The 17,153-nt window shown below is 36.4% G+C and overlaps 1 protein-coding gene across 1 annotated transcript in view; it reads right to left on the bottom strand.

Annotated features, from left to right (window-relative positions):
* The window catches only part of SHANK2 (SH3 and multiple ankyrin repeat domains 2), a 306,101-nt gene that overhangs the window by 237,357 nt on the left and 51,591 nt on the right, over positions 1-17,153 (bottom strand). The window lies entirely within an intron of this gene.

Raw genomic sequence — 17,153 nt, 5'->3', positions numbered from 1 at the left:
CCAAAGATAACTGATTGTTGTGAGATTTACACTAACTGAATGTCTCTCACCAGGAGTCTAACTGACTTATCTTCAAACTTTCTCCATAACGTAGAGGAAAAATTCTATCATAACAGAAAGGCTACCCTGGCACTTTATTCTTCCAAAATGTACTCTGAAATCATTTAAGAAAACAACCTATCTGGAATTATGCATTACTTTCATAATGCAAAAAATACTGCTTAATTCCTAGCAACATCAAAAGAAGTTTAGTTAGTTTTTAGCGAATTGCAACTCTGGCCATTGTTGCTGCAAGGTATATTTAAATTCTGAAAATACTTTTTTGATCCAGCATCAAACTACTAGTCACATCCATTTCTGAAACTCAGATCCATGATGAAGTAAAGAACAGAAAAGTACAGTCAAAATACAACCAAGATTACAACAGGGTGAAGTGCATGCTTAACTTTTCCCTTATATTTCTGATAATATGAAGGGCAACATGTAAGATAATATTGCTTTGTTATATTTATTATTATTTATTTATTATTATAAGAAGCATGCAATTTTAAAATTTTGAGAATTTAGGTACACTGATTTGGCTTCTCCCTTTCACCCACTGCATCATAAAAAAGGATATGTATGTACCCATGCATGTCCACATGTCCACAGACAGGGTGGTATGCTGCACGCATACTGCAAGAGCTCTTTACGTAAGCTGGCCCTGTCTAAACAGTTCTCTGATAAACATTTTACATCAACAAATATTGTAAGATTGAGTTCATATATTCTATACACATGCTCCTACTTTGCAGAGTCCCTGGAGTTCTGCAGGGCTCTGTACAGACACCTCCCAGACCCCCGAGTAGCATTTTAGCCACTGTCCCAATTAAATTCCAAAGTTGGGATGTTCAAAAGAACCTTCTAAGACAAAATCCTGTTTGCTTTCAATAAAAGTTAAGCAGCTGTTTCTCTCAGAAATACAGTGTAAACCATACTAAGGACAGATTACCCTATTAGTCACAAAGAATAGCATCTTACAGTAAAAATACTCTCTCATTTCATCTTTTCAATGTTCTAAAGCCCCAAATTACCATATTTAGATACCAAAGTGGACTTTGAAGTAATTCTGATCCAACATGCCTTACAGAGATCCTCCTTATTTACGGCCAATTTAAAGTCTCAGCACAATAGAATATGGGTTTGTGAAGTTTTCCTCACGAGGAGCTACGCTCCTGAAATATTTTTGTATGTTTTTGATTTTCCTTCACCAGGAATAAGAGTACCAAAATCAGACCTCAAGCTGTAGTTTTCTACCACTGCCCCCAGACAGAAAAATTACTATGGTTTAAACCTTACCTGCTAGCAACAGATTCCAGGGACTTCTACTTGGATGTGAGAAGCAGGATCCTTTAAGGGCAAGGAATGAAGGCAACATTGAAAAGTTAGGTGTCAGAATCTGATTTTAAGGGGAAATTTGAAAGCAGAAGTTCAAATGAAGTAGAAATGAAGCTCTTGACATGGTACAACTTGAAAGACGGAGAAATGGGCAAAACAAACATTTAAAGGAGATGAGGGAGCAAACTATTCTTTCTCTGGTCTACTGTCTCAGGCACTTTACAGATGAAACGAGGTAATGAAAATGAAGTAATGATAAAGGTAATGAAAGTGCTAATAAGTAGTGTTAGAGTGATGCAGGATCACAGAGGAAGATGATAAAGGGTTTAGGAAGGCTGGAGTAACTTAATGTTAAAACTGGAACAACAAGAGACTCTGCTTTAACTGCAGTGTTTTCAGTCACACACGTGACAGTCAGGACCCACTTTCTGTGGTGGTGGACAAGACACAAATAACCCCCCTCCCCCCAGCAGCTTTGGAATCACAGATTTTGTCTCGATCGCTGTCACATAAAGATCACTTATCTTGCTGGACAATTGCTCTCATAGTGTGTTTTGTAATTATTTCAAACAGAAGCCTCCTCAAAATATTTTTTTCTCTTAACAATGCTTTTTACCTTTCTAATATTCTTTGATTATATTTTGAGAGCTCGTATCATACACTCTAATAGCACCAAAACACCAACATTTCTAAGAATGTGCATTTATGCAAATCTTTTCACTGCAATTTTCAGCATCTCTACATCAAATACTATAAAAAGCCCACAAGATACTCACAGGAATGTACAGATAACAAGAATTCTGTTATCATAGTTATTAAACTATATATTCCCCTTTAAAACTGTACGCTATATTTACTATGTGACCTCTACAACTTCACAGGGTTTCAATCTCTTACCTTAATAGATGCCAGATCAAGTTTAGTTTAAAATCATTATTTTGGAATATGCTCAATCTACAGTTCATCTCTGGATGTCTATAATTCAAGTGATGCTGTTACATTCGGGGAGTCCGCAAGATTTGTATTTTATGAGACTGTTTTGTTTCGTAGTATGATTCCATATTTTAAGTATTTCTTTCTAATTGCACTCCTACAGGACTCACATATCAAACATCCCTTTTCAAAATATTTGAGACTACTATACAATTTATGTCAGCGCACAGAAACATCCCTGGCAGTTTTCACAGTTCACATTTGACCATCCCATTCAAAATATTTTGTTTAGAATGGCCTAAGTTTTACAGTTTCGATATTACACGGATAAGATTACAATCTTGCATAGATGCCACACAGATATAAGGCTAATCTCAAGCAAACGAGTGTAATAATGGTTGTTCTTCAATTTTCTAGCATTCTGGAATAGAAAGGGATGTTGTCGAATTAGCTGCTGAACACTACGGAGATCATGACGTTTTCTACTTACACCAGGGAGATACACACATGTATGTTAAGACACTGAAATGCGTCTTAGTAAATTAATACATACAGTAAAAGTTCTTAAAAGTTTTCCTACTAAGTGAACCACAGGTGGTTTTAAGTGTTGCTTCAACTATCACTGCACACGTTATGTTTAGCTCTACCTATACTAAATATTGCACGTACTATAAACAAAAATGGCATGTTTCTGTGCTCATCAAGGTTGCTCCAGGGAAAAGAATATCTCAATTATCCCTTGGGGACATGCTGAAAAACAAGAGGAGGTGCATGGAGGAATCAGTGAAAAGTACTTTTTATGAGTAAGTAAAATAAATTAACCTCAGTGGCAGAAAAATAAAGAAATCTTTGTTCCTGCCAGTTCTCAGGAACTTAAGCAGCAGGTACAGAAGTACAACACTGAAATCTTGAAGAGCAGTCCTAAGGCAAAGTCTTAATCGAAAATCAGCAAGAGACATTTTTCACTGTAATAACAGGTATTGAAACAGAAAAGAAGAGAAAAAGCAAATGTTGCTAATATTTTGGCATTTGTAGGAGTTATCCAAAAAAAGCCTATCTGCGCTCTCTACCGCTTTAACTCGAGAAAAAATGCACATTAATGCTGCAAAGGAGCTGACACTTTTCATCTGCAGCCCACTCAGCCAAGGAACATCCACTTATATCCTCTCATGCATTATTCAGCAGTGGTTAAGTAGCTCAGAAGCGCATGCAAATCAAGGAAGAGTAATTAGGAGCACGGCTCATTCACAACCAGCTCCAAACTCCTGACACTCCTCCACGTCTCCAACCAGGAGCCTCCTGCAGGAGCAGGGCAAGTCATGGTGATCCCATCCATGGCCACAGGCCCTTCCGGCAACTTAACCTGCAAACTGGCCCATTTCTGCCCAAAGAACTGACCTGTGCCCACCTTCCAAAAAGGCACCTGCTCCCAGGGATATCTGTATTCAAGCAGGTTCTCCCATCCCAAAAAGTCAGTAAAAGTGGGTTCTTTGGCACATGCATGAGAGAATTTAACCTTGTTCTGTTCCAAAACCCTCTACTTACTGTAGTAATGACTATAATTTGGAGTTTAGTTTAATTCTTTGTCTGACTACGGAACTTTGTACATCTAATACCTAAACATAAAAACAAATCTAATCACTCCAGCAAAGGAAGCAGGTATTGTCACCACCTTTAAAACAGTAAGATTCAATGGGATTCCTTTAAACCATGATTTATCATACTTATTTTATCTCTTTAAATATATGCAACAGTAAACATTAAAATTAAAAACAGTAAATTAAGTTTTAAATCACAATGAAAGACTAAAGGGTCCAGTAAGCTGTTTAAAAGGTATACAACATTACTTTGGGAACAAGGTAATGTAAGCAGTAGAGGAACACATAATTTTTGCATGTGTATACAAATTACTCTGGATAAATTTTCCATGAAATCTACGTAAACTGAGTATTATGAAATATTTCCATGCATCTGAATTTATTATCTTTAATGTATACTCAAGAGGTTGCAAACTCCATGCATTAATGTTCTTTATCAGAATTTAATAGCTTTAACTCTTCTGTTCTTAAGGACAGTTGTTATACTGTTTATATTTATGTAGTGCAATTTTTCCTCATAAAGTGTACAGACCAATAGAGCTATTCAATGGGAACTTTCATATATATTTCAGATATATTTTATATTTCAGATAGGGAGTTTTCAGGAAAAAGGAGTTAATTTTAATCAACTAGCTGTTTATACTGACAACTGGTTGAACTCAAAAGTTCTATTAGCAGCCCTTGACCTGATCTCACTAGATTACAGAATGCCAAATTACAACAGAAAATTCTTGTCATAACTGTAAAGTGAGGAAGTGTAAAACAATGAATAAAAATACAAATACACCTCACTCTAGGTGGGAAAAAATTCTATTAAGGTCACATTTTTTCAGTCCTTCCAGACAGATATTTTAATATCAGAAAGCCCACAAGGAAAAAAAAATCCTAAATGGCAAACGTTCCAGGTACAAGAAGAAAAATACGCTGTTGATGAAAAAAGAGAAAATCAGATCCGTAACAAATGCCACAAAACACTATTTACACAAAACATCATACCCTTCACTGACTTTCAATTAGGGTCATGATTTTAGATGCGCTGGATATCGTTTGGGGTGTAACATCTATTCAGTATTGAGTACTACGAACACAGCCAGCAGCCATCCATGAGCACATCACTTAATTAATGGAAACAGGAACCAGCATGTGAGAGAATACGGTTAGGTGCTCACTTTAGAGAAATTATCAATAGATTTTCAATGCTTGCATAATCTAGACTGAAACTCTGCTTTGATGGTGCTTTCTTAAAGATTTCCACAGAAGGATCTATTCCTTTCCCTAAGACCGAACATGGCTACAGCCTCAAAAAAATGTTAACCTCTAGCTCTCAAGATCTACTATAAACATGATGTTTTCACTCTAAAACTGTATTACATTTTACACAGAATGTTTGGAGGCAATTCTTTGCCAAAAATCCCCCAAAGTTGAAATCAACTGAAATAAAAGAAAATCATTTAAATTATATTATTTTAGTATCATTAGTACACTGTACACATATACTCAGGATCCTCAATACAATTGATTATTCATTTAAGTTGAATAAATGAGATTTCCTATGTTTCTACTGCTGACCAAAGATACAAAGTATAACCTTCTGGAAAAAAAGAGATGAAATATATCTACATATTTTGCCAAATACTTCAGAAGTGGCATCTCTTTTCATATATAAACTCTACTGACCTTATCCCAAAACTACATGTGTTAAAAGAGAAAATCTTAAGTACTATTAAACATACAGACCTGATTCTGATTTCAAGCTGGTTTTGGATCAATGCTAAGTTTCCACTGATTGGAGTTGAATTATTTATTTACATGTCGGTAGAAAAAAAGAGAGCCCCTAATGGCTTTATTTTATTTTATTCATGTATAACGCTTGAATATGTATGTTCAGTTTTATGCAATTAAAAGATATTCAGCTGTACAGAAAATATTCTTTGTCTAATGATAAAGGAGTTAAACTAACTGGTCTAGAATTTTTTGTCTTAAAGACATCTATTCACATCCTGTCATCTCTGAAGAAAGCAACCCATAAAAGGCTGTTTAACACTTTACTATGAAAGCTGCTGGAAAAGGACACCCCACAGCTTTTATGCGAAGCACAGAAATTTACCGGTTCTAGCCTAAAACAAAAACGGTCAGAGAGTATAAGTTGAAGTGTCACGACTAAAGCCCATTTATTGTAATTTTACATCTGAAGAACTCTATAAGCAAGTTAAGTCTCAGGCTGTTATTTATTTGATAGTGATCTCTTAATGACCATTTCCGTACACGAGGCTGACATCCCATGAAACAAATTCTGCAACTGAACATTTAGCCCCTTTAAACAGCTCCACTCATGATAACGGCCAGTAAAACACTGATCTTCAGTGGCAAGGACTTACACGTGGCTTAAGAAACGTGCCTTATTTCAACACCGATGTTCAAATGCCTTGAAGCGACCCAGTGCCACCCGTTAGCACTGCATCCCGCTTACGCGGCCTCTTACACGGCACAGACGACTTTGGTGTTCCCACAGCCAAGCTTTCGGTGTGTTTATGCAGAGAGAAGAGAGGAAAGCTGCTACAACTCTGAGACTTCTTTAGCGCACGTGAGGACACCGGGTTGACTTTTCCTTACTGCCTGGAAGCAATTCAACCAGAACAGAGAAACTAAACCTCTACAACGTGTATTCCAGTGACTCTTTTTTTTTCCTATTTCTTGCTAGTTTGCATAAAGCTTTATGCACTCGAGCATAATTATTAAAACAGGGCAAACAAAAAAGCCCTTTACTTTTCTTTAAAACATATATATGTATGTGTGTGTATAATGAACAAATTTAGCTGTAACCAATTAAGGACATTCTAAAATTAGAGCCTGTTGTGTTAGAGATGGTAACAAAGTGTCTCAACCATATGCTGGTGTAATCTATAAGAGCTAGATTCAAAGCTCATGTCATTGTAATTTACTGTTTCAGAAACCAGCATAACAGCTGCTGTATAAATGCAGTATTATCAAATAATTTGAGATTTTAATTTGTATATTGCACTGGATTGGTACAAACATTTAGATTTAAGAACTACATCAGTTTTACCTTCATACGTTAAAAACTTCTCTTTACCAAATAGCAAATACATCTAAATGGGGAATCTAACATTTTGAACAACTCTACTCCCTCTTTATTCCATTTTATTCACTTACAAGGAAGATGCAAGTCAAAAAATAAGCATTTCAGGACATAAATATTTGTAAGACTGCAAAAGACACAGTCCATTGGGTGCCAGAAAGGGACTTAATAGATTTTGCCTTTTTTCCTTTTCAAGAGAAAACCGAAACACACCCTATGGCACTAGCCTAAATCCAAAATAAATTTTGTGGATTTTATCCAGATTTACACCTCTGTAACACAATTTGTCACTTTCATAACAGAATTTAGACACCAAAAAAATTCTCTTATCAGCTGAACTATTTCACTCATCAGCTGACATAGAATAACCTGTAATTGATGATTATTTAGACATAGCCACAGGCGGAAACTAGAAACATGAATCTCTGTAAAAAGGAAAGTACAAACGGCACATAAATTCTGGGGTACCTATAATATAAACACTGGTCATTTGCAGCCCACAGGGTGTTATTTTACAGTGTTCAAAACAAAGAGCTGCTGCCATAGCAACTGGCGCATCACATAACACAGAGATACTGTTCTTAGAAATGCTATACAACATTATAGATTTTAAAAACAAAATGTGCTCTATTCTTTTAACTTTCAGTTCTTTGCACCAAAGAGGAAGCATATACTTCCAAGGCGGGGGACACACAAATTGTCTTTTGGATAATTCTGTAATTCTTGTTTCAAAATAAGAAAATGAAAATAAATTAAAAAACAAATTCCAAATTCTGTTATGCTCTGTTCATAGTTAACGCCACTGTCTGATCAAAAAGCTCTTATTCTGTACTAGTCCTTCCAAATCTCTGGATAACATATACCAGATATATCAATTCGGCTTAATTGCAAGAAATTCCTGTCAGCAAATTTCTTCTGACACGTCCTCGCTAAGGCCAGCCCGAAACTCCCCGCCAGCCAAGACGATGTCCCGTGCTCTGCAGGAGGACGGGGGGCGGCGGTAACCCCCCGGGTTACCCCGGGACTCCGCTTTGCCAGAGCGGGCAGCCCTTCCGCGCAGGCCCCCGGGGAGAAGCCTCCGCCGGCTTCGGAGCTGGACTGGCTCCAAGCTTTGGCTTTTGGCAAGAAAGAGGATAAAGGGAGACCCTTCTCCAGCCTACCAGAGGGAGGAAACACATGGTCCCGCCTCATGCCCAATCAAGCTAGCAAAAAGCTAACATTGATTTCAGTGGATTTTAGACTCAACACACGCACAGAGGTCAGACAGAATCGGGAACCAGTTTAGTAAACATTACGCTAGTGAAGTTATTGGAATAGATTTTGATGTGAATGAATCTTAGGTTTTTCGTGAAGTGAGAAAGTGAAGCATCATTTTTTTCTGTTCTAATATTCTTAAGAAAGACTTTTTTCTTACACTCTGCTTTGAGTCATGAATTATGGACACCTTCAGAATAACACTGCCCTCATTCTATAATATTTATGTATAAATACATAATTTAAACCCCAAATATGCATTTTTAGAAGCACATATTACATTGTCCTTTTTCAGCAGATTTCAGGAGAATTGCAGGAAAAAAAGAAAAAAAGATTACTGCATTATTTACTGTAAGGAGAAAAATACAGTCCTGTTTTAGAAAGTCCAAAGCATTTTCTGTATTAGGAATCCAGCTAATGCATGCTTCCTTTCAATTAGTTGAAATAATGCTAGATCGGTTCTTCCATTTTTTGTGTCTTCTAAATAACTTTACACCAGTAACATCGTGCCTCTGTTGATTCAGACTTCTAAATAAACATTGTTAGTATTTGATCAATGGGTCAAAAAGAAAAGTAAATCTGTCCTAAGCACAGATTAGAAAGCAAGAATGTCAACAGACTCTTGGGATTGCCTTTGGCTATTTTTAATTCCTAAACTCCAAAACAAATGTTGCAGAACTTCGAAAACATATAAGTTCATAGATCCAATCAACATGTATTACAACTGCTTGTAATTTGTTATTTGTCTTAATGTAATCTTTTCTTGGACTCAGGTTAAACTATTAATCCATTGCTAGCAGCCCAGTGCTGTTATAAAACATTATAGTCAGGCTGCAGAAGGATCAAAAAGTTCAGATACTCACTTGTGCTTAGCATTGCTTTTTAGTTAACTTTGAAAATCTTCCTGCTCATCCTACAGGCATTCAGGGGCTTTATTCACAGATGCCTGACTCAATATTTTGATTGTGTTGGGATTTCACAAACCTATAGCATGATTATTTTCTCATTAGCAGAACAGACACACTTTTTTGATCCTGAGCACTTCACACTAGGTACCTCGCTGTAGGCTGCCTGGATTTTATTCTCAGGAAGATGGCTCTTATCTTGGCTTTTTTTTCAGAATAGCATCAACATTTTGTTTTGTGAGGTTTTTTTCTTTCAAATGGTAGATTCAACCAGCTGTATTGAGCCATTAATAACATTTAGTAACCTTCATATTTACCAAGCTCCTGATAATCAAAAGGACCTGAATTTGCCTAAGGTGCAAGTCAGAACAGCCACAGAGTACATGAGGTAGCAAAAAATACAACACTGGCCAGGCAAGCCACCCTTGACTCTGCACAGAAGAACTATAGGCTCCATCTCTGTCTCCCATAACACACCACATACAGTTTTGGCTGAATTTACAAGAAGATCCTCCTTCCACAGAGGAATCAGTATTGGTCAGTGTGAGCTCACTTTGCTCTACCTTTTTGGGGAGAGGACTGGGAGATAGGCTAGGAATGCCATTTTAGTCACGTATATGCAACCCCATTTTAGTAATCTCATAAATTCTGTAATAGTTTTTTTGAGGTATTGAACACTGAATTATTATTGGAGTAGTTTCTGAATCAATTCAGACAATTGCTGAATATTGAATAAATAATGTCCTGGAATATTGGTGGACAAAGGAGTAAATTTCTGAGCAGCTAGTACTTTAGAATCCTCTGTTCAAAGACCTAAAATATCTTCCATAAAATTACATGCAAACAGTCATTTGACTTATAAAATATAGCTAGCAAAATACATTATTCCACTTTTCATTTATTTTTATTTATACCATTTCCTGCCTTTAGTTTTAATACCATGCACTCTCAGAAATGGAAAAGTCTCACAGACACATTCTACCCTTTATTTTCCTGTAATAATATCATAGCAGTTTTCTCTCACTCTTCTTAGTCTCTTTGTTCTCTTCACAGCTTTCCCCAGTCACAGAATGAAGAAATATGTAAAAATAGGCCACAAGAAACCAGACACGCTTGATCTGCGCAGTAAAAATAGAGCTCTTTCACACCTGGCGTTCTCAAGAGTGTTAATGAAGCAGGCAAGACAAGCCATGCTTTGACCCAAAATGAAAAAACCAACCCCCCAGAAAAGGGGCATAGAGAGATTTGAACGAACACAAAAAAAATCCCACAGACTCATGGCCTCTTAGATTTCTTGCAAGATGTGACCCAACAAGTCTGGACAAGTGCTATTCTGATAACAGGGAGCCAGGTTTCCTTTTGAAAAGATACAGACGTGCAGACGTGTCCTGGTGCCTGCAACCCCAGAAATGCCAGAATCAGCAGTGGCTGGAAAATGGACCAGAAAAAGGAAAGATGGATTCAAAGGACAAAGCAGCAAGTTGATAGCCTGCACTTAGGAGACTTTTACAGGAGCAACAAGTAATTTCTTCAGGATACATAAATAATTTGTGACAAACTAAAGATTTGAGAAGGTAGATTTAAGAGTGAAAACACATCACAGAATTCATGTTAAATTTTGTTATCTCAAATGTCACAAAGAGATATAAGGAGCAGTTTCCCAAGTAGGAAATGTTATAATACAAACAATTATGTATAAAGAAATGCAAAGGTCTTTTTTTGTTTTGTAAGGGAGCAGTTTTGGAGGAGGAATAAGATCTGGGCATTTCACTTCCACAAGTTCTGAAGACCAAACAGCTCAGGTGATATTAGGATAGTACCTTTACTAGGTTACCAAACTTTTGATCTATTAGAGTTACTTTGTAGAAATATGTAATAGTGAGACAGGGACACTCGCACATTTACACATAAAATACTGTATTAATGCTGTCCTTTCTGCTTCAACTCAATAAATCTTTTGCTGTTTTCTTTCAGCATGAATTTCCAATCTTCAGAATCAAGATGGTACCATAATGTTGCCTTTTATGGAAAATTCAGGACATTTTTTTTCAAGATATTAAAAAGAAAATGGAGCAGAAGTTAGTCTTTCGACTTAAGCGTGTGAAAAAGCTGCATACGAAATCACACAGACGCCCATACAGATGGCAATAAAAAATGATTCATAACAGATTATTGATTCTCTGAGAAAAGAAGCTTGTTGGACATCACTTGGATTGCTAGACTACACAGAACAGGTAAGCTACACTTCCCAGGACAGCGGGCAGGAGACTGGACAGCACGGCGTATGCTGGTACTTGCAACTCTCCAGATGATGAACATCCTTCCACAGGTCCATTCCAAGGGATGAGCAGAGAGAGGTGCACCACAGAAAGAGATGCAAAACAGTAAGCCCACTCCCTAATGGGCCTTTATATATATATATATATTTACACACATACATACATAAACATACATACATACACACACACACACACATAAAAACAGATATATATATATGTTTATATATGTATATATTTATACCCAAGTACTAACATACCTATAGATAGACTAGCAAATAAAACTAACTGGTTAACGTGGAAATTTAAGAAATTAAAACAGGTTCCTTAACAATGTGTGCCATCCATAAATTCTATCTTATATAACGATATTAAAAATAATTTATATTTTCAACTATTTCTCAAAACACACAAAGGCAGACAGCACCCAAACAATTCTTCCTCTGACAACCTTAAGAAACGTTACAATAACAAGTAACATGTACATCCTTTAGGATTGCTGTTTGAGATTGGAGACAACCATGGAAATCAGTAAACAAGACATCTTACTGATTCAGCAGCACTTAGAACTGTGAAATAAAGAAAATCATGTAAAATATTTCTTGTCAATGAAATGAACATCTGGCAATGAAACAAAACAGAACAGAAATACGCCCAAACACCTGCTCATTAAAATAGAAGGGAGGAGAAAAAGAAAAGGTTCAAGTAGTTTCAACTGCCTTATTCCCTGGAAACTCTGCCCAAGATCCTACGGAGACCTGATTTAAACATTCAGAAATTGTTTATTCTGAAGGTATCTTCCATAGTGCGACAAAACCTTGACCGCTAAAGATACAGCTTATCCTGAACTCTGTGTGAAAGACTGTCAACTCAGACATAGGAAAAACAGCCTATGAGACTGATGAGATTGAATAGCAGCACCAGTGTGAAACACTACACTGATTTCAAAGCAGTACAGGCTATTCCTTTATCAAGCTTCATCTATAATTTGACAACAAATGGTCTTGTATGAGGACACTATTTCCTTTTAAAGAAATCACCTATTACAAGATTCTTTCACTAAAATTTTAAGAGGAATACCCAAGGGTTGTTATTAAAATCAGAATATTCATAAAATAATAAAACAAATTTCTTCAATCAATCAAGTGTAGATTTTTAAATTAAATTGTCAAACCACTGTAGATTCAATGGAAAACTACTTGACCTACCTAAATTTGATAAATAATCTAGTTTGGAAGAAAAACAGTATGTTTTTGGCTGTTAAAAATGAGGGTAAAATTATGCAAGATTAACATAATATAGCAACATAATATAAAGAGAAGATCCAAGTAAGGAAGTGAGTTATTGAAAGAATGTAATAAAATGTGTTCAAAATGAAGGATATTAGCCTAAATGAAAAAGGTTATTTGAACCTATCTAGAAGAAAAATTCTATCCTTGCCAATCATTAATCTGATACAAATACCTTATGTGATGTTTTGCATGATTGGCAATGTAAACATGTTGCTTCTGTATTTAAAAGGCTTATCTCATCTAAATCCAATTAGATAACTGAAGATATTCCTTTCCCTAAATGGGATTTCTATTGAACCTAATTATTTTCAATAATGCAACCATTAAGATACACATTGGCACAAGAAAATCTAGCTACAAATTCAGGAGCTACAAATCCATCTTCTTTCCCAGGGCCTTAGCTTTGTATTCGATAGATAGTCCCATTAGATAAAGGAAATTACGGGTTACATAAAAATGTTTATGATCAAGTCTTCAGTATAAGGAACTATATGATCCTGAGTTTCTATATTTTTCCTCTCCCATACCTTTATTTTTTTTAGTCCATCTCTGTATTTATTTCAGTATACAGGAATTTCTTCAGCAGACATCGCTGACTATTCTTATCATTATCTATTTTTCCTCATGGATTTACTCTGGCATTTATTGCAAGTTCTTTCATCTCTTGTTTCTGTGTTCATACCACTGTAAATGGGAGAAATAGAAGGCCACAAGGTTCCGCACACATTTATTTCTCCACTTGGTCTGCATCTATTTTTTGACCTGGCTTCATTGTTTGGCAAAGAAGTTCTGTACAGAATCTTAGAGAGATCTTGGAGCTTGTGCTGAAAAATGACCTAAAGAAAATATATCAGCTCTTCAGGAACACTGTATTTCTCTGTGAGAATCCTTCAAACAGTTTTCCTTCTGCACTATCCCTTGTCAAACTGCCCCATAGCTTAAAACCGTACTGACAATCCTCTTATCTAAATAGGCCCACATCCTCTCGCAGAGGTAGTGCAATCCAAACACTCCTGTTCTGTCAGATGGAGACCTGTACATAGCAACTGAAACACATTGATAACATACTTTCAGGAGGAATACCCTCTTAAGACAAGCACGATTACAGAAAGTCTGGGGATACAGCTTTTAGTTTGCACTAAATCAATAGTTACCACTAAGACAGTCAGAATTAAGATATTACTGATGAAACAGCAATAATAGAAACGCCAAGTCCATGCTAGTTTCTTGTGCTTGGTTTAGACTTTCATTCAAATTTTACATTCTCCTACTCATTCAAAGTTTTTCTGTGTCAGACTTCTCTATAAGTGTAGATCAGTTCCCTGATGCTAAGAAAGGACTGGCTTTATAAAAGTCTCTTTAAAAAACTCCAGGAGTACAGAAATTTGGAAACAGAACATAATAGCATCTAGAAGAGTAAGCTATAATCAAGACCCAGTTGCTCCAGCTAGACAAATTTTTATTAGAAACAAGATACACCTGCTTAATAAAGGGGTAAGCAACTCCAGAACAATTTTCAAATGAATCCAAAAAGATCAGATCACAAGACTACGATACAACTTTTTGTACCCCGTTTATCCATTACCACAGGTTTCAAATCAGACATAATGTTTTTGCGAGTTATGTTCCTGTTCAAGTAGGAAATTAGTTAATATAAGATCTGTAAACTGCACTATGGAGAAGGTCAGACTACACGATGACACTAATCTCTTCCATTTCTATGATCTACGACCTGTAAAACTGAATCAAAGAAAGACCACTGAATTAATTCAAAAATACTATATTCCTTTTAGATGCCCCTAATTGCAGGCATCCTATTTGGAAGGCTGGACCTGAAAAGTGGCCTCCTGAGGGACAGGCTACCTCACTTCCCTTTCTGGGGACTCTTGTGGGAGCTAAGGATGTTCAGCACATCACGCGATCAGATGTCAGACTGGACAAAGCTTCGGCCCTCAAAACTGCACTTCAGTGAAAACAGAACGGCAATAGTAAGTTATATGGAGGTGAATTTCACTCACAGAGAGTAACCTTTACCGGATGTTCCAGTTTGCCTGACATATTTCAAAATTCCAGTTTTTGAGGGGTCCGGGGTATTGCATTGCTGTCTGCTAGTAGCATGGCCTTTGATCTGCCTGTTGAGCTCAATGGCATTATCCTTTTCTGTATGTCACTGGAAATTCCGAGAATAGTAAAATTCACTCGATTATTTTCTTTTTTGGAAAGCACAAAATTAATTAGCAGCTAATTTAGCTCCATTTAGCAGCTAATATATAAAAATACATTTCTTTTTTCTCTGGTCATAGTCCCAATCTTTTTTCCTACTGACCATACTTTAAGGCTTTATTTCTTTTTTTCCTAATGTAATGTTAGCAACACTTTCTGTCTGCTTGCTTTTAAATTCAGCAATCTGCATTACTTCTATGTACATGACCTCAGATTTTATTCCTTTGTATATCACTTCAGAGGTCTTAAGCCAGTAAACACTACTAAAAAAACAACCAGAAAAAAACCCAAACTACTGTAGTCAGTTTGCGTGAAAGGACAAAAAGGACTCAGTGGAGCATACATAGCCTTTAAGGACCTGGGAAGGTAGCTGACCCTACACAATGATGAAATAGCTTGCTGATGATGGCAACAGCTTAAAAAAAGCATATTCAACTGCTGGATATAATGGTCTCAGCCTAGAGGGTGCAGAGAAGGAGAGACGCATTTCTCCCAGGTAGGAACTAGGCAGAAATCAAATTTGCGGGAAGGGTAAGCTGGGAGACCAAGAACCACTTCCCACCATTTGGACCTGATTGTGAAGCATGGGGCAAGATCCAAACACGTACCAATTTTCCCCTTACTTTCCACCCCTCCAAGCAGGCACTTGGCTTCTCCAAGGCGATGGATGAATGGGGACATGCCAGCGAAGATGGAAACGTGTGATGAGCACCCACTGCTCAGACCACAAAGCGCTCTCCCTAGATGAAAAATGAACTCAAGCACACTAAGATGTCTTGGATTTATTGAGTACGATGGGTTTGTGGGTAAAATGGCCCACAAGTTTTGTTTTGTTTTGTTTTGTTTTTTTCCTGCTCAGTTAGGAGGTTCTTCTTGTTCAATCTATAAAGTAAAATCTAACACGAGTAGCCCAGCCAAGCATTGCCTACATTGCAGGTAGTCAGGACACACTACAAACTGGTTTACAAGACTAGGCCACAACATTCTGAAAACTACTTATCAGCAATTACGTATGTCATCATTTCTTTCCTTACTTTCCTGCTTAGAATTAAGCATAATCTTAAAAGAAAACACAGGCAATAACTGTGTTTGTACCACGTGCTGCATAACTTGTAATATACTGCATCCAGTTTCACCTTAGTTTAGAAGCTATGAGTTACTGTCCCTATGATCTCCTAATACATGAATGTGCACAGAACTACCCTGAAGTTCAAAGGCCAACAAAAAAAATGAACTTCTGAAAATAAAGTTTAAACTTTGAGATAATACCCTGTAGCTGCTGCACAATTTTGTACTAATACATACACAGACACAATTTACTTGTGATCAAAGGGAAAAACAAAACTACTGTCCTGCATTTCAGTAGATAATTACACTACCACAGAGCAATACCCAGTTTTCCAGTTTGTTTGCTACTACATACCAAGACTGAGTGTATGACACACTATTCCTAGGAACTCTTTGGATAATAACAGAAAAATAACAACAACAAATTTATTTCATACCTAAGTATTTGTTTAATAGTATTTAATACCTAAGTATTTAAGCTGCAACTCAGCTTAAAAGTCATTGATGTGAAGTTTTTCTATGCTTATGAGAAGTAATTATTAGTTTAGGATAGGTATTTAAAACAAACTAGATAGGGTAGCATTACAAGGATTATGAGAATCTACCAAACAATATGTATTTAAAACGCTGACAATGAAGATCTCAGTATCACTGCCTTCATCATTACACTAATACTGTACTTTTTCCATTATAAAATGCCCTATAGCACATAAAACAGGTTAAGTTGCCCACATAAATCAAATGACAAGTACACAGGGTTATAATATATGCTTGTGTCTCTTCTGTATCTATTAAGTAACATGAGCTAAAAATAGAACAAGTCATTGCATGGTGCTGACAGTTCCGTGGATTTGTAAAGTCTTTTGATTTACTGCCCTTGTTTCTGCTTCTACCATTAATAAATAAGATTTCTTCTAACTTAAAAAATATTCTGCAAACATCTGAGATATGAAAATCAAATTGTTAAATGGTTCTCAGGAAACAAAATAAATAAGTAAATTGAATATTCATTGGGCTGGATAGCATTTAATAAAAATACTTGCAGCTGAAAAAGCAAGAATGCTGACCTCAATCACTCTGATCTAATTAAAGAAAATAGGTTAGAAAAGCAAGTTTACCACAAACCC

This window comes from Rhea pennata, chromosome 5, assembly GCF_028389875.1.
Source record: "Rhea pennata isolate bPtePen1 chromosome 5, bPtePen1.pri, whole genome shotgun sequence".
Lineage (NCBI taxonomy): Eukaryota > Metazoa > Chordata > Aves > Rheiformes > Rheidae > Rhea > Rhea pennata.
Note: the sequence above shows the minus strand (reverse complement) of the source record. Positions and strands in the feature narration are given on the sequence as shown.